The following is a 25,415-nucleotide window of genomic DNA, read 5'->3' on the forward strand; positions in this document are numbered from 1 at the left end:
ACAGCTAATTTTTTAAACAGACTTATCCTACTGTCTAGTATAGGGATTTTGTTTCTGCCCAAAGCAACTGGAAACCAGTATAGCTAATCTATTACAGAGATTTCCAGAGAGGGTGAAGCAAAGGGAATTCAGTTCTTTCTTTTCTGTGCATCATGACATATGTTCCAGTTAGTGTTCTCAATGTGCCCAATAATTGGAAGAAAATGACAGAAATTCTCTTAAAACAGAGAGTCAAATCTGAGAATGGTATAAATCAGCAGATTTTTCTGCTCTGAACTCCCAACCATGTCTCCTGTTCTGAAAAACATGGATTGATTATATTCTTTTCTACAAAGACCTCCACATTCCAGAACTGAAGAGATCACAGGCAAAAACCAGAGCTACTTTCATAGGAAATCTCCTCCAGAACAATCCCTGATGAGCAGAGAAGAAAGTGGAAGGACTTAATGCTTCTGAAAGAATCTGCCTGCCAAAAAAAACAAAGGCAACAACAAAGCTTATCTAGAAGAAAAGGATTCCACGCTCTGCTGACGTTGTCAGTGACCTCCTTTTAACTGTCATAGATGGGATGACCAGCGTAAGTCACCAATCCATTTTACGACTGCTCAATCTGAGCCAGGTTTTAAGCAGCATGCTGTGCTGCACAGGCTATGTTAATCTGTCTACAAGCTAAGACACACGGAGAGCTGCAATCTGCTCATGCCCAGCAGACAAAGAATATCCCTCATCTTCATGCTAATTGAGGACTACCTTTATTTGAGGAAAAACATTTCCAGTTCAAAAGAATGACTTTAGAAGTTTCAGGAAAAATATATATTCTGCATTACTCAACTCAGAGCTGACTTTGTTTGCAGACCTCATGCAGAGGTGGTAGATACGTCACATTCTTTCTCTCTCAGTTTTGACCACGACACTATCTTATGAATTGGCTCTGTCTAATCCTTAGCATATCCTTCAGTAAAAGGAAAATAAGCCCAGCAGGAACAAAAATCAATTATCAAAAGAAAAACTGCAAAAGGAGAGATACCATTTGTCTTTTCACTAATTCCTAGTATCATGGGCCTGTGAAAAAAAGAAAGAATACTGAAGTCTCTTGGAAGCTGTAGTATTTCCACATCTTAGTGTTTAATCCCTCCAGGAAACTCAGCAAGAATAAGAGGAATGCAAACAAATTTTAAGAAGCTGCGCTGGAACAAGTTTTTCTTCCTCTAGTTTTGAGTGCTTTGTTGACAGTGATCCAAGAAAAGCTTCTTAATGTTTAAAAACTAAGTTGATGGGAAAAAAGCTAGTATTTACACGTGCTGTTTAGGAAAAAACTAATTTTGTAAAGAAATAACTATCACTGTTTTTTAAATTCTTTTAGGCTGCTTTAGTGGTAGACCCTCAAAAGATCTGACAGCTAGCTTTAAGTTATAATCTCCAAGCTTATTAATGAAATGACCATAAAATTCCATAAAGCCACTTGCCACTTTCTAAAAATGTTCAAGGTTGTCATTTAAGAAATCTGGGACCCTTCCAAAGTATTCCATCTAATCTTTCATAAATAGTTTTCTCCCTGCCATCCCTCCCATGCCTTGATAAGGATAACCACCCAAACCCAGAGTTCAATGCATAGCAAAGCAACAAGAGCCTCAGGGTTAGATGCCAACTTTATGTTCTAAATAGAACTAGAACTGACTACTTTATTGACTGAAACAGAATTTATTGTGGTGTTTCTTAACTTAAAGAACTACAAGAGGTATTATACATCTTTCTTCTAAGCTGATTGCCCTGCAGCCTGTATTCATTGACCACATTCATCAATAAGGGAGACGAAAGACTTGATATCTTTATGGCCAGTGCATTCTGTGGAAGGGCATTATTCCTCAGGATTGACTAAGCACACAGGCTGGTTTAAAGGTAAGACTATTAAAAATATATAAATATCTGTCTCCTGATTTCAGTCAGTTGACAGTAGAGTTCCATCAAACGTGTATATATGCCTGCATATAAATGTTTCACGAATTTTCTTAAGAGGCATCAATTTCCTTTTGTTCAGTAGATAAAACAGATTAGTTTCAGTATAATGCAACATTAATATTGCATTTGCTATTTCTTTTGTGATAATCAAAAAGTTTTTCACACATACTGAGATTATCGTATACCTTAGTTTTGGATGCTTTATTTCACTTAATGAAAAATGACTTATCATTGAACATTTGTGATTATACATCATGCTATTTAGATTGAAGTTGAAATTTGTTTTTCAAAGCACGACATAGAATACCACATCACTGAGATAAAAATTTTTGAAAGATACCTGTTTTGATTACAGACATGTTGTGGTGAGAATGTATCACTATCCTCAAATCTGATTTCAGAAGTAACAGTCCTCACCAAATTAAAAATTTGGTCGTTGTTTCTTATTTGTGTCAGACCCAGCTTCTTACCAGACTGAGGTAAATGTTCCTTTTCAGGAATTAGGCAGTCCATAGGTCCACAGTATTTTTTTTCCCCTGTTTAGGTATTTTTAATATTAAATCATCTCACCTCAATCTCTTGTTGATAAACTAGTTTTGATAAACTCAACAGGTCAAAATCCTTAAAAACTATTACATAACAGCTTTAAAATTAGTTTTCTCTCTGCTTTTCAGTATGCTTTTAAGCTGTCAACACAATTGACAATGCATTTTAATATACCGTCATTTACAGTGTACAGGGCAGCACGTTCTTTTCCCTCCTACTGCCTAGTCTCTTGCACATCCATCAGACAATTCCATTGGTCCTCTACTGCTTTGGCACTGCCCCAACAGAAGGTCACAGTATTTTGAAGGGTAAGAAGATGTAGCATTATAGATTCTACCAGGATTAGTGAAAGCTTGACACGGGATTTGTTTTACTAGTACAGATGTACCAACAGAACTTTGAGCTATCACTCTTCTGAATTTAAGTTTTGTGCCCATATATCTGATATTTATGTCAGTACTTCACAAGTATTTAGTTCCCAAACCCAACTCTGAACAGCTTAAGGCAGAAGATTCTGTATCATAATTCAGTGCTACTTGGAACACACGTCAACAACTTAACTCATACGTGGATTAGTACCCTAATGAACAGTAGCAATTCTTGACATACTTTGTTGCTCTAAGCACATCTCAAAGTAATGCTATTGCTGAAAATAACTTAAAACCAAGTATTTCTTATCAAAAGATTTAAAATCATGTTTCTTTAAAAAAAGAACTATGTTCTCATAGCTGCCCTTCTCCAACATCTCAAAGCAGCAAATACTCCTCTGTACATATCCAAACTACTTCAGAAGATAACAGATAAGAGGAAAAACTTTAAGAATGATAGCAAAGTTATGTTTTGAAGTGGGTAGCTTAAGTTGCAGTATTTTGGGTATTTCAGCCAATTTACCTAGCTACATCAATAGCAGCTGCAGTTTTGGACTGTGGAAAAGCACATTCAAAAAACATCCCAAAATAGTGTAGACATGGCCACTGGAAAGAAGCTCTGTCAAATATTTTTCCCCTTACACAACTGTGTTCCTTAACCTTGTGAAATTACAAACATGTAATCTGCAAACAGGCAGTAAGACTAACTCTAGGAAGAAAGAAGAATATTTTTACTCAAGATTTAAGTGGAAGATGCCATTAGTGAGCCAACAGATTTGCTTCCAGCACAAACAAGCATAGCCACTATATATATATAACACACCCTCCCCAGCTTTAACCTAGATATCACCAATAGCAAGTTACGTACACCGAAACCCATACAGTAAATTCTGATCCCTATAGTACATGTTATCAGATCTCGTTCTAACACAAGCTTTTAACAGAACAAGGCTCTAGTATATATTACACCATTCATATTACGCTATTCGTATCTTGGATAAATTTAATACATTTAGCAGCAACAGATTTTTTTTTCCTTAAATATAGGGATTTCTTTTCATACTTAAATCATGTACATACTCTTGATGGGAAAAGTATATAAGGAAAAATTATGACCATGCAATTACTAAACCACATTCTCAATTCTGAAACTGTCTCAGTGAGCAAGGCAGAGTTTCAACAACTTTTTTTCGTATTTCCTAGTTCATGCCCTGCACGTAAAAACTCATTGGATTTTGCTATTTCAGGACACTATGCTCTCTAAAGAAACTCTTCATAGGAAGTCTGTAGCTGAATATCACGTAAGTAAAACAGCAATAGTTTTGTCCACGAGCATTTCAAAGAGCGTAAGGTAGTTCCACCTTGCCAGTGGACTTCATTAACAAGCAACTCCCTTTGTATAGGATGAACTCACTTTGAATACTACCAAACAACCCTTTATTATGAGCTGGTGTTTTCTCTACTTGCAATACCCATCAAGATTTCTCTCCCCTGCCCCCCTTTTTTTCCAACTCACTAGTTACAGCGAAAAGAACCAACCTAGCTGTTCTAGTGTTCTGCACAGTGCAGGCCACCACACGTTCCCTATTTACTAGCAATGCACAATACAATATAAATCTTCCCAACAGCTGTATCCAAATGTATTTCAAGACCATCAGATCGGTAACATTAAACACTTTAGACAAAGAGGTATTAGTCAAGGTGAATCTTCCTTTCTCCTTACTACACCCTTCCTGTGTTTATGTTACCTATTTCAGTATCTTGAGATACTGACTCCAGCCCAGCCCTTCACAAGGCTAGCAGACCCTCCACACATAGAGCTCTGCTCCAGCACTTTGCTGGAGAATGGGGTAAAAAAAAAAAAAACACAAAAACACCACTCATACTACTTTTAAGGAACTTGACAAATGGGATGGGCAGGGATGTACACACAGCCCACCTCTTGCTCCTGTTTTGCTACAGGAACTGAAAGGCCGACTCTCACCAGGGGACAGAGGCTGGCACTCAGAAGAAGCCAGCACACGGCATGCTGTGCCAGACCAAGTAGGCTGACCCCAGTAGCAACCAGCAGTGTTGTTTTGTATTGCATACTTTCATGAGCTACTTAATTTAGACAAGTCTGAATTTAGTATAGAGCTATACATTAGAAAAAATAATTTTACAGGAGACATCCCATGTCAGTCTGCACAAGTTACCTCTCTCCATTTCCTAGGTTAAAAAAGCAGACGTGGTAGTAGAAGAAAAAGACATGCAAAAGAAAGACAGACATTTATAATGCTTATTGAGAAGACAACCTAAGCCATATCTGTACCAGCAATGATACTCTACGTGTACCGTATCAACCAACTCAACATCTACTCCCTAGCTCATATGATACTCAGTAATTCAGTAATAACAGTACAATATTTTTCCACTTTGTGCAGAACTCCTTTTGCCATGAAACTTATGAAAACAGGACAAACAAGAATAAAAATCTAGAAATAAAGAATGAAAGGTAACTGTCATACATCTGCTATAGGAAACCACAAAGATGATTACATATTGTAATACTGAATATTATGCCGAGAGATACTTACTAGGTAGACCAGGCTAATCTTTGGCTAGTAGCATTCACAGAAGGAGTCTATGCAGACATTTTGCAAGAGTTTGCATTTTGCTGCTTACATAACAAAATTATGGTGCAGTCAGGTTCTTTAGAACCATTCATTGTTTGACTTCATCAGCCAAGATCTGAAGAGAAGTTTTAGTGACAAGTCCAAGTTAATCACTTTATTTATTGACAAAGCACTAGTTATTAAAGAACAGTATATGTTATTGTAAAAACCTTGGTCATTAAATAAAGAACTGGCATATTCTGTAGTTAAAAAAGACTGTAGTAGCCTATCAGTCAGGAAGAGTTATTTTTCTACTAGCTACCACCACAAAAAGTCAGTATTAACTAGCAGATCATATGTTGTAACCAAACTACAAATTCTATTGCACAAAATAACTGAACACCTTAGCTCAGAGTTCCCATAGCATTGGATGAGTAATCCTCGTTCCCCCAAACCATACAATAACACTGCATAACACCAACAGTGGAAAGAAGTTGTAAACAACTGAGAAATTCTGAAACAAAAACAAATGGGTATAAATTTGTGTGTAATATACTCAGTCCAGAAATAGAATGTTTTTCCATGCAAAAAGTGATTGAGATTTTGGGCCACTTTCCAAGAAGAAAAAGATGAAAAAAACTCACCTTACAATGGCACTTGCAAAGATCTTGAAACAGGTGATGTGCTTACTTAAATACTTGATGACCCAGGAACTTATTCAAACTCCAATAGGTAACAATTTAAACATCCTTACTCTCACCAAAACTGAAACTAGCCCTCTGTCAACTTCCACTGCTGTCACTACTGCTCAGCATCTCCTGCATGCATCGTTTTACTCTTTCAGAATGGGAACACAAAAACACAATGTACTTTCTCTGCTGCTTTGAACAGACAACTTTATTTGTAGCCACTCAAAGAATGTGTTCTGCAATCTTTCATAATTTAATCACTGTCAGTCATAATAGGCTATTGTGAAAAGATAATCCACTCATTTATTTTATCATCAGTGCATTCAGGCATGGTCAATTTACAAGCAACAGTCACATGCATCAGCCACGAGAGATCCATTACAGAGCTGCTGGAAAGTTTGTTCACAAGCAAGTTGCTTTACTCCCATTATCCACAGGCTGAATCTAGAAGTCTCTCACTCTTTCATGTCGTTCTCACAGCAGAATGAAAGGAAGGCCTTTAAGCCACAGTCCTACTCTTTAACACATGCTTACACAGACAGTAGGCTAATTACAACTTCAAATTTTACCATTAAGTTACAGTTACAATTATTGTTACTGTGTCCTTCAAATCATGTGCTCATGGAAGAAAACTTGGTATCGCCATAGTAATTCACGGGACACAGGTTATCCGATACAAGCAGCACAACTATTCATTCTGAGACACCAAAAGCATAGCTGTCATTGGAAATGTAGGAGTTGTTTGGAAAAGCAGAAGCTACAGTAAGGCTTGAAGCTGTAAGGCTACGCAGTTGTCAGAAGGTGACAAAGCGCAAGCCAGACAGATACACATGCATGCATTTAACAAGCCCTACCTGCACAATCACGTTAATGAAATCATGCGAGCAGTATCAATAGTAGCTATGACATAGTACTAAGCGAACCAGACTTCGCTAATCCAAAAATCAACTTCATGTATGAGCAGACTGAAGATTTCTGTAAGATATACAGACAACAGAAACATGCACACACTTTTTAATTAAAAAGTGTTTGCACACACACACACTATAGCGCTGTTTCATCCAGCCCATGGTTACACAGGAAGCACCCTCCTACACAAGATTTCATAAAAATTCCTGTCTATTTTAGCAAAGATTAGACAGGAAATCGTTCAGATTATCATAAATCCTTGAACTCCATAGGAATTTTCATCTGATAATTGTTGAAAGTGAATTGTTGAAGAAAAGTAATATTTCACATACAGTAAATCATTGAATCCTGCCTCTTTTTGTGCTACATGCAAAACACCTGTACAATACCCTACTCCCCTTGCAGTTAAAAAAAGGATTAAAAAAGCTCTAATATCCAGTGTTAACATTTTCAGTCAGGACATGCAGCTAAATCTAGAAGTGGTCTGCCACTAAGTTCAAAAAGAAATCTAAGTGAAGAGCACTCAGGCACCGAGGATCCTTGGCGAGCTACAGAACAAACCACCCATCCATCCTTCTGGCAGCAGTTTGATGCTATGGGGTACAGCACAAGGGAGACACGGCAAATTTCACTGCACATTCTGCCAAAGCCCCACATATTTCTATGGAGAAAAATTGCAGATGTTAACAATTTGGAATGCTCTCTGGTTTGTATTAAACTTTATTCTACAACTTACTGGACAAAAACAGCAATGCAATTCTCACAATGTACAGGATGTGGCCAGAAAATATTCCCAGACAAATCTTGTTTAGTCCAATAAGGTGAGAATATGAGTTAGAGTATACTTAATACTCCAAGAGGAGGCTTAATACAGTTAATAGGCCCAGCATACAGGGCAGCTGCTTAGGTATTTCTTGCCTTGAAGTAGAGTTGTGGCTACTTGAAGAAAACCTGCTTTGAATGTAACAACTTTCACAATGAAAGTTAATTAGTGGCTTCCACAATAAATTCACAGTGTACCTGAGATGTCTAACAAAGCATATATGCATAAACACTGGTATCAATAGCATCATGCCAATTCTCCCATTTTACAATATTTAATTTATCCTCTAGAAGTGTTCCGTATCATGAAATACGACTTTTTCCCATTAACTGAAAGTTATATACTTTCTTTCCAAGTGAAAAAGACTGATAAAGCAAAAAGATGGGTATAGCTACAAATCACCATACTATTCAATCTTCAGGTGTCAAAACTTTAATGCAATAGAGCAGTAACACCACTACATGAAGTCACTTGAATTCAAGCCGATACTTTACAGGAAACCTTTTCAGGCTTCAAAGGTTACTACCGACTCCTTTGGAAAATTTGACAATGAGAAGTAATTTTTCAAGCAGTATTCAATTTTAAAGTCTGCTGAGAACTCAGAAAAGGCTGAGAACAAAAGCTGGAATTTACTATCCAATTAGGTCAGACACACTAGTGCCTCAATAACCAAACACTAGAAAATACACTAAGCCTTTGCCATGGCTAGAGTCTCTAATTCAGAAACATTTGAGACTCATGAACTGAAAAAGCAGTTCTGCCACTTGTAGACTAATAGATGTAAGTTCTGAACAAGACAAAGCAATGCAAAAAAAAAGCCAGGCAAATAAAATCAAGCAGCAATCATCCACAAAACTAAGCTATCAGATTTATCTACAAAAACAGAGCCTCTAATAAAAATAGAAAAATCCTTGGTTTTGCACCCCTGCAAAAGATCCCTGATCTAGAAGTGATTTTATGTTGGAAAGAAATACCGACAGTGAGTCTCTATACCTCGCTCTATACCCCTTATACAGCTATTATATATATGTATTATCTATAAACTACCAGAAACTGCCAGTTTTGACTTCTACAGAAGTCTCGAGTTACAGAATTAAATCATAATTTTAATGTTGTTCTTCAGAAATGTGTCTTGCACTCAAGCCTACAGAGAAACATTCTTATAAGAAGAACAGAAGTCTAACTCCACTGTACTGCTTGAGCAGCAACACGGTCACAGCCATGTATCTTCCGGGAGCCAACGAGTAGCTCCCTTTCTGAATTTATCATTTATCATGCTAACAGAGGGTCAAACAGAGCCATCTGAATCCCCACTAGTCACGGGGCATCACAGCATCACCCTGAGACTCAACAATAGACTGGGTCCATGAGGATCCAATGCACTCACTCTCCCACCCATTTGGTGCTGCTGAAGCCTCCCTCTCCCTCTGAAAAGGGATGTGCAACTCCTAGATCTTCAGCCATACAGAGGTTTTGGTGTGAACTCAAAGGGCACAGAAGTTTATTGCTGCTTCAACAGCAGTGCTACTTTAAGATGGTCCTAGACAACTATAAACAATTCTGTTTTTACCTGTTAGACACTGAAATAGGTCTGTTCTATTTAATATAACTGGTATTTCTGAAATTTTCAAAATAACTAAAGGAATACTGTTAGTAAGGGAAAGAAAAGAATTTGATGAGAATTTTTCTTTGCAAATCAGAGTCTCCTAATCTACTTTCCAAAATTCTAATTGACCGGTGCAATGCAAATGTTTGTATTGGACTCCACAAGGCAGTGAAAGTTATTCCACTGAATTAAAATACTCAAGGAAATAGTATTCTACCTTGGATCACACAGCACCTTACTTCACAGAGACTGAGTTTGCAATATCCCTAACCTGATTCTGCCTTTTTAACATACTGTCAGTATGTAATTAAAGTTTGAGGTATACAGTATTGCTAAAAATGAGAAATATCTTTTTATGGCACCATGTGCATTAAAGTTACACTGGATGCATTTGATCATTTCAGAGCACATTGTTAGGGCCACCTCAAGACTTACATCCTAGTAATACATCATGCACAATAAATACTAGAAAGTTCTCTTCAAATGTTTGAAATATAGAACAAGTAGAAAACTTTTTTAAAGATGAACATTTAGGGCCTCAAGCAATACTAGGAAAGGGCAAATTTGATGGGTGGAATTTTTAGTAGTAAAAAGTTTTCCTGTTGTCAAGATGCATCCATCTTCATTCTGGTATTAAACAAGTTATTTTGCTTCATTAAACAAGTTATTTTGCTTCCACAGTTTTTTCAAAGAGTTCCATGCTAGTTAACATATTTGATTTATATAGTGTTTGTTGAAGGAGGATTTTCCAGAATACTGTTTTCTGCACAGTGGATTTACTGGTTTGGTTAGTTCATCCGATCCCGACAGCAAGCTAGAGCAGTATCATAGATCAAGCACCACATTTCTCAAATTACCGTAGCGGTAAGTTTTGTACACACTATTGAAACAAAGCTTTGCAATATTCCTTCAACTTTTTCTCTTATTTCTAGGATCTTGATATACCAAAGAATTAAAAGGAGGCTTATTTAAAGAAAAGTGAGCTTATCTGAAGAGATGCATGATATCATTCACTATAAATACATTTTTCAAAAGCAAACCACAAAGACACTTTCAAATGCAGCTGATACTTAGATTTTCACGATTTGTCCATTAAGAGGCACCAGTCACGTGACTTAGTAAGACCATTAGTGATTCAATTCATTTTCAAGTTCAGGGACAGAACAGGACACAGAGATACACAGCAGAGGACAGAGAGCAATTTAGGGACTCGGCAGGACTGACTAGATGTAACTTTTTCCAGTCTGATTCATCCGCACCACAGCAACAGCTCTCACTTCCGTCCTTCCTCCCTTAGTTCAGAAGCCCCAGTGACCTCAACAGCCTCATTGCAGTGACTCTCGTCCTGCTGCCTTCATAGTGTGCTCCCGATTCCTCTGTGCTCCATTTTCCAACCTGTATCAGCCTACCATGAAGCCCAGTCTCAACCAGAAGAAAAGAAACAGGTGAGGATACTGCAAGAGCCAAGCTTTTCTAGCTTGCCTCTGACTCTCACAAAACAGAGCTGTTGCAAAGATACGCCACTGCTTCACCCACTGCTACCATAATAAATACAAGTACAGTACGGGGCAAGATGCACAGGCAGAGTGGGGTACAAGCCTCGCTCAGTCTCAGCACCCTGGGCCACTTAAGCAGCCGTCGTGCCAAAGCACACCAGGGCCAGAACCTCCACCCAGAGAATCTCCTCCTGTTCTAGGCTGTGACTTCGCTGACCTTACCAGCCCTCCAACCTACAAATCAACTCCAAGACAAAAAATGCTCAAGAAAAGCATATAACAATAGCAACCTTGGTCTATGCCTTCTCCTTCCAAAAAAAATAAAGTTATATTACTTTGCCTACAATATTAACATAAGGTAAAAAAGAACGAGCAGCTGTCTGACAAACTTCTGTATAGTCATTCCTATCAGCTCTCACAGGAATTTACTTTAGGCATTTAAGGTGAACTTCACTTTTCACAGAGAGAGGGGAGAAGAGGGAAAAGAAAAAGAAGTCAGCATACTACTACCAGTGAAAAAAAAGGTTGTTTCCAGTTACAGCTAAATTCACTGTGAATTATCTCACTGGAACCTCCTGAATTGCCTCAGGAGGCATTCCTCTCTGTTTGGCTTGGGATTACTATACAAACCTACCCTGTAAATTCCTCATCCCTTTACAGCTGTCCATCTGTTTAGAGCTGTGCTTCACTTGACTGAACGGCTGCCATCAGCTACCTGCATTCTACACAGACTCAGGCCACATATTTTAAAAGCTATTGTATAACATCTGCACTTCTGACATCTTCAATATTGCTCTTGGTATCTACAGTACTGTAAGTTGACAGCACTCCTCAGCCAGAGGCTCATTCTTAAGAGTTTAAAAGCTATTCTCCACAATCTGTCAGTCATCAATACCTTCACAATTCACACAAAACATTATCTTCATGAACATACTGTTTAAAGCACCTGAGTTATTGATAATCATAAGGAAGACAGAAAAATAAACTCTCCTTACTAACATTCACAGTATTCACAAGCACTAGTTTCTCCCAGCCAAAGATGCTACACAGGATTTATAAACTGTCTTAACAGCAGCCTGTTGTAGAAATCTACACTCTTATGAACAACTGACTATTAAAGAAATAAAAGAACAGCTTTCAAGTGTGCTACAGATCTGTTCCTAACAGGCTACCAGCTTCTTTAGATTGTCACCTGTGTTTCCTCAGGTAAACAACAGGTGCACTAGATATTCTGGGCTAAAGACAAATATTTGCATGCTATCTAGATGACTAGCATAATTTTCTAGTAATAAAGCCTATCTTGGTTGTGGATTAACATGAAGATTGTATATGTATAAGAAGTATATGACAGCTTACGTGATGGTAGGGTAAACTAAACTGATCATAACTGAACTCCAAACTAAGGACAGAGGTGACTTAACACCTGTAGAAAGACAAGACTTCATATGTCGACTAAAATTCAAAGGCTATTCATTTGACTTTCTATTCATGGTGGTTTTAAGGTGTTGATGGCATTTTATATTCTAACATTTCACTCTCAATTAGCATATTCATGTTCCAGGAAGATTTAAGGGGTAACACTAATATCTTCTTCTTTCAACAGAAACGACCCTACTTAATGCTAGGGTCAGCAATCATGCCACAAAATCCAGAGGTCAGTATGCAATATTGCCATTTTTTTTTTGTCTGAGATCAGTGAAAGGAATGTAGAAGACAACTGTATGCCACTTTGGAAAGTGATGTTTTTACAGCCAGCAAGACCACTGTACGAATGAAAATGAATGCGAATCTGGATTTTCCCTTCAAGTAGAAGATCGTAACATTTTGTTACCACAAAAGGGAGGGAAACAAGAACAGGAGTACTCTCAGTTAAGCACTCTGTAATCTAGAAACCCAGATAATTCAGAAGATATGAATAGCAGGTTTGAGGACAAAGCAAGATTGTTTTCCCACTTTCCTAATTAAGAGCACAGGTACTTCAGCTAACAACACTGTACACCACTAAAGTTTAAATACTAAAATTCTACAAAGCCAGTGGCTGTCACATTTAGATGTCTGGTTTATTTCCAGCCTTGCTGGAACTCTACTCAAGCTCATTGAAAAGACATATCCAGATATTCAACTGAAACTAAGGAGAATGGTTTATGGCCATGAGTTGAAAAAAAACTATTTATGCTGATGTTTTGTTTTTGCTGTTGGTGTAAAGATAATGAAAAAAATCCTCAGTTACACAAAGGAGTAGGAGAAAACACAAACCCTGAAATACTATCATCCCTTCATGAATAGCCATGCGATTTTTTTCTTAAGCTTTAATATAACGAGTGTTTAGTTTTCAAAGATCACTATCACTTTTAGTTTGTGGAAATGAAAGACTTCCTTCTCCAAAGTTAAGGAAACACATATTCAAAGGTATAACTTGAAAATAATTATTGGACACAGAGGCTACCTAACTTTATCATGTGCTTGTATCTTACAAAAGAAACTGAGCTGCACGACAACAAAAGCTTATTACCATTCATTTAAACAGCCCTAACAGTATGATTTCTTTACCATATAAGAGGAAAAAAATACATCTGCATATACTTCATAAATTCAACATTACAGAATCATAGAATATCCCGAGTTGGAAGGGCCCCATAAGGATCATCGAGTCCAACTCCTGGCACCGCACAGGTCTGCCCAAAAGTTTAGACCACGTGACTAAGTGCACAGTCCAATCGCTTCTTAAATTCAGACAGGCTTGGTGCAGTGACTACTTCACTGGGGAGCCTCTTCCAGTGTGCAACCACCCTCTCGGTGAAGAACCTCTTCCTGATGTCCAGCCTAAACTTCCTCTGCCTCAGCTTGACACCATTCCCACGGGTCCTATCACTGGTGATTACAGAGAATAGGTCCCCTGCCCCTCCACTCCACCTCGCGAGGAAGTTGTAGACTGCGATGAGGTCTCCCCTCAGCCTCCTCTTCTCCAGGCTGAACAGGCCAAGTGACCTCAGCCGCTCCTCATGTCTTACCCTCTAGGCCCTTCACCATCTTCGTTGCCCTACTCTGGACACTCTCCAACAGTTCAATGTCCTTTTTGTACTGTGGTGCCCAGAACTGCACACAGTACTCGAGGTGAGGCCGCACCAGTGCGGAGCAGAGCGGGACAATCACTTCCCTCGGCCGACCAGCAATGCCGTGCGTGATGCACCCCAGGATATGGTTGGCCCTCCTGGCTGCCAGGGCACACTGCTGGCTCATATTCAGCTTGCTGTCAACCACAATCCCCACATCCCTCGCTGCGGGGCTGCTCTCCAGCATCTCATTGCCCAGTCTGTACGTATAGCCAGGGTTGCCCCGTCCCAGGTGCAGGACCCGGCACTTGCTTTTGTTAAACTTCATGTGGCTGGTGATCACCCAGCTCTCCAATCTGTCCAGATCTCTCTGCAAGGCCTTTCCACCCTCAACAGAGTCCACAGCTCTTCCAAGATGGGTGTCGTCAGCAAATTTGCTCAAAACACCTTCTAGTCCTACATCCAAATCATTTATAAAAACATTGAAGAGGACTGGCCCTAAAATGGAGCCTTGAGGGACCCCACTAGTGACCATCCACCAGCCGGATGTGGCCCCATTTACCACAACCCTTTGAGCCCTGCCCGTCAGCCAATTGCTCACCCATCGTATGATGGTTTTGTTTAGTTGTATGCTGGACATTTTGTCCAGTAGGATCCTATGGGAAACTGTGTCAAAAGCTGAAGTCCAAAAAGATCACATAAGCTGGTTTCCCTTGATCGACTAGATAGGTGATCTTATCATAAAAGGAAATCAAATTTGTTAGGCAGGACCTACCCCTCATGAACCCATGTTGGCTGGGACCAATGACATCAATGACATTAAAAGCAAAATAACTGTTTCAATAGTCTTCAAATGCATAAAGACAAAAAGCAAGGTTAAGTATGAGAATTACGTAATAGGCAAAGTATTTCAATTGTAATTGCAGAAAGTTATTTTTGTGCCTTGTTAAAGCAACACATATTGTTACTTTAATTCAGTACTACCAAACAGGTGTAAATAGCACTAGTCGATAGGATAGGACTACCTTTTAAACTATGATATCCAACCAATTCAGCATTAGTACCACCTGATACCCTTAGGGGAAAAAATAGAAGAAATTACTTTCATTCATCTTTTCATTGCAGTGCACATTACTGCACCCATTCTTAACTAAGTTAAAATTTAATAAATAACTTTTGAACGAAATGAGGAATTATGATGTTAAGGTGCTATCTAGTAAGGCTGCAAACATTCATTACTATTTTATATTAAAAAGGGTCTCCCCAGCTGATGCCTAAAATATATTATTTCACATGCCAGGTTTAGGGAGAAGTCACCTAAACAACTAACTAAAACAGAGAAGGGGCAACATCTGTCTTAGTAGGACATGTGGAGAACAATTATGCAGCAGTCTCTTTTGTAGTAGAGGGGAAGGGAAAGACAGGGAAGGCATGTATAGCTACAGAAGCTTAAGTGAAAACTGATGCCAAAAGAATTATAACAAGCAACCAAGCCTTTTAGTTGTTTTTGCAGATTTAGTCTCTATTGCCTTTACAGCATTAAGAAAAAGCCCTTTTCTGCTAGTTAATATCAATTTATCAGAACGAACTATATTACTTGCCTTAACCATATCATAGTAGTGTATTTTTTTGTCTTACCTACAGCTACAATCTCTTGTGAAATACCAAGTCCTCAGGAATAAGATGCAGGATTCTTGACTCAAGGGAGATACCTAGAGGTAAAGATCAAGTTTTACAAGCTGTGGTACTGATTTTGGTAATCCTCTTCTTGTCTCTCTATACAAAGAAAATCTAGGCTTATGAATATCTTCAGAAAGCAGCAAAAACATAGCAATGTTACAAAGTCAATTTTCAGACTTCACAACAGATGAAAAGAAAAAAGACTTCATCTTCACGATGAACTATTCAATACCTCAGCTCTTACAAGATATGAAGCACTTTGCCTATAGTAGATATAATTGAGTCTAGGGAAGACTACGCAGTTATTTCAAGAGTCCTATTGGCAGCACTTCAGTGCTCCCTCCAAAGAAAAACAAATACATTGTTCTGTTAATCCAATTCTTTTGAATGATGGAAAGTAGCTTCTAAGTGCACAGTAATCAGTTTCCCCATCCATGCAGCTACAGCTTTCTTTACTGCAAACTTAAAGCTACGTTTTAGATCAAACTGCAGACTGACAGGTGTGATAAAATTGAGCTAAGAGCACCAACAATTTGTTATTGTCAGGCACTTCACACAGATACGAAAATAGGAATTTACATGCCAGAAAAAGAGATATAGCACAATATATACCTGACATAAAATTAAGAAGGATGTCAGCAGACAAATTTTCATTCCACTTCAAGATACAGTTCATCCTAAATACCCCCTCACTATTTGAAGAAAATTACTGTCTTTAAATAAAAATCTGCCTTAAAAACACACCACATTTTAATCGAAAACAGAATACATGCAACTGCTCCATAAAATCCAGTCAAAGGAGTTATTCAAAGTGTTCCTTACACATTTGTCTCCAGTACCCCAAAACAATCAGCCTAAAATATATGTTCCCTTTAATGTTAAAGCTGTAATTAGACATTTTAAAGCAAGTTCAAAAAACATGCTTAAAACCAGAAGTCGGAAAGATATATGCAATTCTATGATCTCATACACTTCATTCCACAGAATGATAAAAAATGTGTAAATAGAATACTGTTGTAAAATTTCAGATGAATTTTATCATAAAATATAGTTCTGTAAATGGAATATTCTTGTAAAATTTTTCTTGTAAAATTTCAGTATTCTAGTCCAATGATTTAGAAGAACAAGCTTATTTTTACAGTTTGAGTGTTTTATATAACACTTTAGCTACCTGAATACATGCGTTTATATAAAATAAGCTGTATTTATACCAATTATCCACATAGCTAAAGCCTTATTAAATGTATTTATATTTTGGAGTTTCTAAAAAACTGTGCATAAAAAGAGGAATTAAGCTCCCCAAAGACCGAAGGATATTGGTCATCCAGTCTTTCCCTCAAAAGCTTTCCTAAACAGGTGTATCTACTCTCTTCATCTGCTTTTCTTCACACTTCAGAAGTTTTACTTCCTTTAAAATACCTAAGCTATTTTAATAGCATGCTCATCACTATCACACAGTCATAACAGAAAACATATCTATGCTTGACTGCATTTTCATCTTTGTTCTTGTCAAATGTGACGTCAAGTGACAGTTATCACTAGGCACCTGATCACTGAGGACTAAAATTCATGACACTACATTTGGCCCCACCAAAACCTTAGAAAAAGATTAACCATATGCTTAAAAATTAGAGAATACGGATCCAGCTTGCATTTGATAAGCAAGAAAAGACTGCGTACAAAGCTTCTGGAATGCTTGTGTGGGCAATGTCACTTGAATTTCTGGGGGCCAGTGCACTCAAACAATGGCTTGTAGAGTATTTTTCAGCTACAGTTTGATTGCAGACCATTGGTTCCATTCACAACTAGCTTGGAATGTCCTCACGTTTAGGTAAATATTCACAGGATATTCAACTAGGATGCAGAGCAGATTATTGCCACTGTAATCATCTTTTTGCCTTCTCCAGCTATTTCTAACCCTCTTTCCCACTGCACTAGAGAGGGAAAAGAAGCCAAGGAGACCAAGTAGTACCCATCCCCATGGAGCTTTCTCCCCTGCTGCAGGCACTGGGATTTATAATCAAAACTGTCTGGGACAGACCACTGCTAGTGTTGCCTGCAATGTTGGCAGGCTGTTAAAGTTACAAAGAGAGAAGTATGTGCCAAAATATGTACTCTAGCTTGCCAAGCATATAATCCTGATGCAAACTTCCTGATAGGAAAAGGATTTAATAAATATGAGACAATTTCCTTTTCCCTTTGCTTAGAAACTATCTTCTTTCCCACATGCTTAAAGTCAGAGAAAAAGAAACAGCACAGCTTCCACACTTAAGAGCAGCTCAGTTCTCTGCATGGAGTACTCAGCTTCACTTGATCGATCATATTTCATATTTTCTTACCAATTTGGATGATGACCACCAGGATAGGCTTTGAAACGTAAAGAGTCTGTCTCCCAGTATTCATGAAACACTTGGAAACATGCTTGACTGTTAAGTTTGTTTGGTGAATATGGCCTCAGTTGCTGCCTGGTCCCCTCTACTTTGTGGCCTACTACTAGGCTCTCTCCTGGTCTGAAACAGTAAAGGAATACCAGTGAAGGACTATGGGTTTTGTACCGGAGTCGTGGTACTCACTTGATTAAAGAGTTGTCCACATACTGAAATATGCTCAGCTTAAGTGTTACTAAGGTAATGATCATGACTGTGCTTTCCCTAACATCCTTCTGCTAGTTAACATCTTTTCCTATTTGAAAAAAAAGAAAGGAGGAAATAAGACCTTTTAGTCATTACAAGCTGTCACAGGTTTCAGTTGCTAAGTAAGATATATTCAGCTGAGTGAACTTAAAAGCTTACAAAAGGATATAGTAAAACAGTTGACGTGCTTTTTGGAACAAAAGTCAACAACGCAGAGTTTGCACAGCAGTGAGATTTGCCTGACAGCAAAACACAGTTCACAAGTAGTCAGTATTAGCAAAAGCATTAACTATTCTTGAAGCAAAAAATAAAAATTGGATAAAAGATTTCATCAAAAGTAAAAAAAACTGCTAAAATACTTCAGAAATCCCAGCTGAAACTGGAAACATTAACTTCTGTCTTCCAGTCCATAACTGCTTAAGTCTAGCAACTGCGTTTCACATACAGAGCTTAAGCTCCACCTGACATCTCCTCAGGACATATCTGTACAAATAGTGATCAAAGTGAAACAAAATAGAAAATCTCTTACCTTCGTTTTAGAAGCTAAATCATATAACTTTTTACTTTTAACCACTGACTTATAAATCACAAGCTAGGTAAGTTTTACACGTATGTACAAACATACACATACATACACACAGAGCAAAACCCATTTTCCTTATTGACTCTTTTGACTAATCCTCCCCTACCCTATTGCTACCATCTGAAATACCTTATACAAGCCTGGAAGCTGGACTTTAGAACCAAATATGTACTCTATATTCTTAGAAGGAGTGCCAAAGTAATCATTGGCAAAACATACACAGGCCACACATGGCAGAGCATTAAACAAAGTTGTAGGACCCTCTCCCATTCTAACATATGCCGAGGGATTCACTGTATATTGATTTCTGGCCTAATGTCTCTGCTGAATTTTACTGTTCACAGGTTCATCCAGTTTTAGGGTCCTCTGTACAGAAGAGACATGGACGTACTGAAGCATGTCCAGCAAAGATACTTAAAGGCCTGCAGCATCTGGCATACGAGGAGAGGTCGAGAAAGGTGCAATTGTTTAGCCTGGGAATGAGAAGGCTCAAAGGCAGGGAACCATACCACAGTGTATTAATACCTGATGGGGTTAGCAAAGGAAACACAGTCAGGATCAGTGGTACCTAGTGAAATAGTGACAGTGGGCACAAATCAAAATTCAAGATTTTAAGATTCTACTTAAATGGAATCCCCCTCCCCTTTTTTTTGTTTTTAATTCTAAAAGTCAAACACTGGGAATAGGTTGTCCAGGGAAGTTGTGCAGTCTCTATCCTCAGAAACATTTGAAATCTGACTGGACAAGTTTCCATGACCCTACTTTGACACCTTGAACAGGTAGGGGGATTGGACTGGATGATCCCCATAGGTCTCTTTCAGCTTCAGTGAATTCTATAATTCCTGGCACAAATAAAATAACTGATCTGTTCTCCAAAGGAAGCAGAAAGAATATGTAAAGTTTGGAAACAAAAAAAATTAGAATCCTTACCTCAAACCAGTTAATCTAATCAAACTGAGACCATGATACCAACCATCATCAGATTGTTTTTAATCACACTACTAAATTTATTAGAAAGTTGCTGAAAAGAAGTTAGCAGAAACAAATCTAGGAACATAAGCCAACTTCAACTGATATTAGATAGATAGGATCTCTAACCCAGTTTATTCACCTTGAATGACTCAAGTTTTGCCTTCTGGTTTTCTTGTCTTCCCGCCACTGTTACACTCAAGATACAAACTGATTCATGCCTTTAACCCAGAATCTTCTGAACTCAGAAATATGCAGACAGCTGACCATAGAAGCAAGAATGAAGGGCTGTGAAGCTCTGACCACTGCAGGCATTTGAACTGATAATACAGGAAGATATATAAAAAAAACAACAACTGTTCCCCGAGTTGACAGTTCGATCATTTTGGTCAAGTATTTGTGATGTTTTTGCAAGTACTCCGAGTTAGTTCACACTGATTATCAATGTACCTCAACCGTTGCAGCTGACAAACCTGAGAAGACAACTTCAGACAGCCCTCCTAGTATTTTAGCAGCAGCAATTCCTCAAATTACAAATAACCCATGGCATCATTTTCATCCTAACCCTATCACAAGGGCAACAGAATTTGTTGCAGTTTACTTCATTGGGCATGGTGACATGTTAGACAGGAAGCAGAGACCATAACCACTGTGTATGGAAACAAGAAAGCATCATGTCCTGAATCAAAAGGTGACCTTTACTCACAGCTGGGTACCCCATCTACATCTAATCTGAGAACAAATGAGCCATTTTAAAGCTGCAGTGATAGTTTTGCCTACATGTGAATATACACCTCTGCCTGTGTCCAAAGCACTTTGGTTTCACTTAGGGGAATGACTATACCAACTTTCACCTATCTTTCTCTTGAACATACAAAGTTCAGTAGGCTATGTTAGAGCTGTTTCTATCATAAAACATTTCAGAGAAGTTCATTTGCAGCCTGTATAGGACTTACGCTACTGAATTTATTTTCTTGATTTAGAGGGAGAAGAAACAAAAGAGTAAGTCAAGTTACAATTCTCTTGACTTTCTAAGGGGAAGAGGAAAAAAAGGAAAGGGTCTTTGGCATCTTATTACAAGAACTCAACAGATCTGATTTAGGACTCTCATAATGGCATCTCAACCTTTTCTGAAAGGTCAGGAGATACCTCATATTTAATGACACCCTACTCTCCTAATGCTTATGTAAGCTACAGAAAAAAATACAGATATAGTCATAAGACCACAGCAAAATGTATCATCAAAACACCTTCAGAAATCTCTTAACGCATTCATCTTAGCATCTGGAGGGAAAAGAACGAATCATAATCTTCACTACAAGAAAACCCTCCCAAAAAGGCTATTTTCTACCTGCCTGTCAACTACTATATTTCAACATCCTCTCATGCAAATTGCTGGTAGGGATTTCAGTAAGTCACTAAACCATTTGATGAAAGAACTTTCTTGAACTGAGAAGTCAAACAGCTGAAACGTGATAAGAGGAAGAAATTAGTTCTAGTTAATACTCCTGTATTTCTTACACATACTTTAAGTCAGCAGCAACAGTCAAAGACATTAGGAAATGTTTTAGCTTTATAGACAGAGTTAAATGTTTAACAGTCAAAATACCCTACATAATAAGAGGAAATAAAACTATCTACAGGAAAAAAAGCATCATCAGATCATACATTGCTTGCTGACTCAAATGTCTTGTGAGCAGAAAACCACAATAATGCAGTCATTGCAGTACAGACTGTAATTCCCTTTGACTTCCAACTTCTGAGTTATGCTATTCAAAAACTAGCTGCTAGTCATACTTTTGAATATCACTATTTGCACTATGATGCTAAGCGAACAGCCACAAAGCCTACTATCTGAAGACAGACTTCCAGGTTTTATGCATGAAGTGGAAAAAGTACAATTAAGTAAAGACTTCAGAACAGAAGACATAAATGACTGGAGAACAGGGGAGGGAGGAATCATGCAACTTCAGATTCCTCCTATTCTCTTACTTCTACCCCAAAAGTTATGCCCTCTTTAATTTGCAAATCAGAAATGGAAAGCTAGTGGAAGTCAAAGCTCAGGAGCTTGTATTTGAGTGTGCTCTACACACGCACTAATTACTTCTCTTACTATCAACTCTCCCTATGCAGCAGGGAGCTGAGAATTTGAAGAGAAGGTCTGAGAAACCAAGCAGAAAGATCAATCTTGCACACTAGGATCTGTAAGAGGATTTTGAAGAATAATACAAAACAAAGCATACAAGTGATTGAAACAAGTAACTACAACCAAATCAGCAGACCAAACTAGAGAACTGAATACAGTACACATGCTCCCTTGGTTGAAAAACACCAAATATCTGAGAAACCTCTTTCAGAATATTTTAGCCCTTTGCAGAATTACCAGCCCTTCAGGGTATCAGCATCAAAGACAGTTTTGTCATCAAAGACAGTTTTGTCATGTGAATGACTGCTTACTCTTGAGAAAGAAGCGAAACCTACAGCAGTGCTTTTCAAACACAGAGATAGGTCAGTAAATTGAAAGGAGGACATACCTCGAATGATAACAACGCATCTCCCTTTCCTCTAGCAGGATAAAAGGAACAACTCTTTTCAAAACAAAAGGTGAGAAGCACTGGGTTGGAGCACATTCAGCTTAATTTGATATTGCAAAAGAAGAGCCTTTAAATTGTAATCCTGCTGATATAAGGCCTATTTTAGATCATCTCATTTGCAGCAATAGTTATGTTGTCCATTCTTAAACAATGGATTCGGAGCTGGCTGTTACAATTCCAGCTAGAGACCTGAATGTATTCACCTTCAAATAAAGAAACAAGAAGCCTTTCATACTTAGTGTAGTGTACTTAGTAGTGTAGCTCTTAAAAATCCCAGCTGTGGGTCAGGTAACTTTTTACTGCTCTCAGCAGAGACAAAGTTATGCCCACCTTTACATCAGACCATTCTCAATTCATTACAAATGTTTCTTTAGCTAGGACTAGCAGAGCAAAAGCTGTCTTCAATTCTCCAGTAGCTCAGGCCTTTGCAAACAACAGTAGTGTTACTTCAGAGCTAATTCAAGGGGAGACCACAAAAGACAGTGAAGTGGGGAGAAGAATGCCATGAGGGGCTTGCATTGAAAGGATGAAGGGGAGCAAAAACAAGGAAATACACCTTTGGAGGATAAATTGAAATGGAGGGGGTGGGAAAAGAAATCCAACTCAAAAGAGTACATCTACCGCTGTAAATAAAAAAATAAAAAATTCAGGTGCTTAAAGACCTTCTGGCTTAGCCTCCATACAGACTACAGATACTCATCTTCCTACTTTAAAGGCCTATCCTTATTTTCAAGGGCCCATGATAGGATGAACAGTTCAAAACTACCATACCTATCTATGGACACATATCACTACTTTTAAAAGCTGAAATTTAGTATTGAGGAAAAAATTACAACTCTGTTAGTAGACAAACTTGCTGTTCAAATATTTGCACATGCAAGACCAAAGTTTCACAAGAGACATGCTATTCTTTAAGCTTAACACAGCAGACAAAGGAATAACAAATCAGTCAGGAATGTCTCAAGTGTCTCCATCTCCAATTCACCCCTACATAGGAGCACATTTTCCCCTCTGTGCCATCACAGTTCATGTATCATTTCAGACTGATAATGCACAACAAAAATATGCTTAAAGAAAAAAAATCACAATTCTACTTTACGCTACGGAAAAGTAGAAACAATTATATCTTTAAGCCTTAAAAAATTCCATGGCAAAACATGATTGGTTTTATATAAAATATAAAACTGCTAATACTCTAACATTAGTAAACAAGCAACTAGGAAGATGACAGGTGAGATTTCCATTAGAGCAGCATCTTGTTTTTTTAATAAGAATGTTTAGTACTCATGAAGCTTTGCTTTGACAGGCAAAATTATTTCATAATTCTGTTTCTCCTACGTTTCACAAAAGAAACACACTGCAAAACTTTCCAACTTTGTAGAGAAACCAAACAAACACCGTGTGGGAAAGTTACTCATATCTTTACAACACCAAGAAACTTGGTAAGAGAATTTCCACACAATTACTCAAGTACCAGCAACATTCTTGAATTACCAGAGAATCACCTTGTAACTGAATACATTTGGCAAGAAAACATAAATACAGAAAATCGGACTTTCCATATCTGTAACACTATTAGACAATGAGTCATATCTATCACGGAACATCCTAACAATGCTTCAGTATATAGAAGCCCTCTTCCTCAAATCAAGATAGGATACTTTCAAGAATTAAAGTGCCATCTGACAGCAGGCTAATGCCATCACAACACAGTGCTGCCCCTCTGATTCCAACAGATGCTTAGCAAATATAGACTGTGCGGTAACTGGATCAAACATATTTTTGAGGATGAACCTGAAGCTAGTTAACAGAAGCTATTCTTCTCTAAAAAAATAAAGAACTCCACATCCATGAAAAAGAAAAACTTTGTTTCCCCAACTAAAAGGGATATTCTTTATCGCATTTTATACTGGAAATGAGGGTGAGGTAAGAACAAACAAGATTTAACAAGTTGCAGAAAACATGGGCAAAGTACTACCTAATGCAAAGTTTAGTTCAAAAGGTGGATAAAGCAGTATGTTCCTCTAAAAAAATATCTAGGTGCGTACTGCTCTAAGTTACAGCTCAACTAATTGTCTATTAAAATAATCCAAGGACACTACATTTTAAAGGAAAATAAAGTTTTCTACTAGTAAGTTCTCTGAAAGAGGCAAACTAATTCAAAATGGATTCACATTGAAATAAAGAACAACTTCCAACAACAAACATGGGGAAGGCCATTAAAAAACACAAAATGCACACTCAAGAACACAATGAATCCTTCATGTAAATATAAATATTTATGTATTTAGTAAAGTTAGAAACAATCAAAAAACCCATGAGGACATCAATATGTTTTGCAGTACTGCCTTACACCATCTTGTGATAGTTAAAACAAAGCATTTTGCCTATTATAAAAATTGGAATAACTTCTTCATATACTATGCAGTAACACAAGAGTACTTGAGCCCTGCTCCAACTTTTATCATTGCTCAAAATACTGCAACTCCAGCTTCGAAGTGATAGCTCATCAAAATAGCACAGACTAATATTGAAAGAATACAGTCAGAGCAAGGAATTGACCTCCAACATGAACATGCCAAGTATTAAAAAAACCGTATAAAGCCTCCTATTTATCTTCTATAAAATAGTTTTTAAAACAACACTAACTTCACACCAACCAGGCTACTTTTAAGTTTTTAAATATCGCTTCTAATGATAAACCATGAAATGTGCAATAAAAAAATTTACAATCCCTTAACCAACTTATTTTTGTTAGGTGCCTGTTCACTCTGAAATGCAGTGAATTTGTCTGCCCTACATCTAGATGACAATTCTCTCCACTACAGTTTTTCCTTGAATCAACAACAACTTCTTGAAACCCGGAGCCCTGATATTTCTTGCAAAGTTTAAAAAAATGAACTTCAAGAACTG

The 25,415-nt window shown here is 37.8% G+C and overlaps 1 protein-coding gene across 21 annotated transcripts in view; it reads right to left on the reverse strand.

Moving 5' to 3' along the window:
• Positions 1 to 25,415, reverse strand: part of EPB41L2 (erythrocyte membrane protein band 4.1 like 2) — a 110,524-nt gene that overhangs the window by 76,357 nt on the left and 8,752 nt on the right. For 4 of the 21 annotated variants that reach the window (XM_083830691.1, XM_083830681.1, XM_083830686.1 and 1 more), the window contains one exon: positions 15,682 to 15,755. The exons of 16 other annotated variants lie outside the window; for them this stretch is intronic. The gene's annotated coding sequence lies outside the window, so the exon portion shown is untranslated. Of the gene's footprint in view, positions 1 to 6,111; positions 6,260 to 15,681; positions 15,756 to 25,415 lie in introns of those variants that run through there. One more of the 21 variants, XM_083830687.1, reaches the window with a different exon arrangement.

The sequence above is a fragment of the Anser anser genome (assembly GCF_964211835.1).
Source record: "Anser anser genome assembly, chromosome: 3".
Taxonomy (NCBI): Eukaryota; Metazoa; Chordata; class Aves; order Anseriformes; family Anatidae; genus Anser; species Anser anser.